Source organism: Octopus sinensis, linkage group LG2, assembly GCF_006345805.1.
Source record: "Octopus sinensis linkage group LG2, ASM634580v1, whole genome shotgun sequence".
Classification (NCBI taxonomy): domain Eukaryota; kingdom Metazoa; phylum Mollusca; class Cephalopoda; order Octopoda; family Octopodidae; genus Octopus; species Octopus sinensis.
The window spans coordinates 166,787,255-166,788,250 of NC_042998.1; positions in this window are offsets into that span (position 1 = coordinate 166,787,255).

Below are 996 nucleotides of genomic sequence, written 5' to 3' on the forward strand. Positions count from 1 at the left end.
AATGTTATTACAGCTTTTCAGCTAAACATATACTGCTCGGTACTTAGTTTCGTCAGTGTATTATTCATCTAAAAAATATAATGGTTTTATTGTCTTAACAGTGACAGCCTTCTTTCTATCACTTCCACCACCATGTGAATTACAGTTCCCAAATAGACTTGATAATGTTATATCCCCTTCTTACGTGAAAATAAAACACGTTGGTAAGAGGTTTTGACGACTCACAATACATTAGTGACATTTACCTTATTGATGCACAGAAATTTAAAGTCGGTTTGTCTGGGATGGGAACCCAGAATGTACAGGGGATTAGTTCACTTTAATGTTTTATCGTTTCTGTCAGCCTATCACATACATTGATGTAACTTTGAACTGGTTTGTAAACATAAGTTCACGGATTTATAACTAGAATAAATGAGAGTTTGTGATTTCATTCAGCAATTGATATTGATATCATTGTATTAAACATTTAATATTTATTTTCATTTTAAACATTTGATAATTATTTTGTATATTGTATGAAAGAAACAGAGGTGTAAATGGAGATGGTTTAGGGCTGACTTGAAGGAAACCAACATCTTGCATTATACTTCAAGCCCTGTCCTAAGGCCCACAAGGGAAACAGAAGAGAGAGCACCTTAAAAATAACTGGAGGCGGATTTCTGAAGCAGAGTTGAAAAAAGCAGGGATCCAACTGAAGGAAAGATGACCAGTGCTCTATAGAGGTGAAGAGCAAAAGTAGTACAGAAAAGAATATAGGAACTTGAATTATAATGGTGGTATATTGATTCCTGTATGGGTCAAACGTCGATATAACTCAGAAGGAGCTTATACTTACATTATAGATGCGCTAATCTAAACATTTTGAGATAATTAGTAAGCTTTCTAGTTTTGTCTGCCAGTAAACTACTCTTCGCCTTTTATTCCAGGACTGAAAGACGAATTGCAGGCGCAAAATACCAAATCCATCAAATGACATCGTATTGAGATCATAAC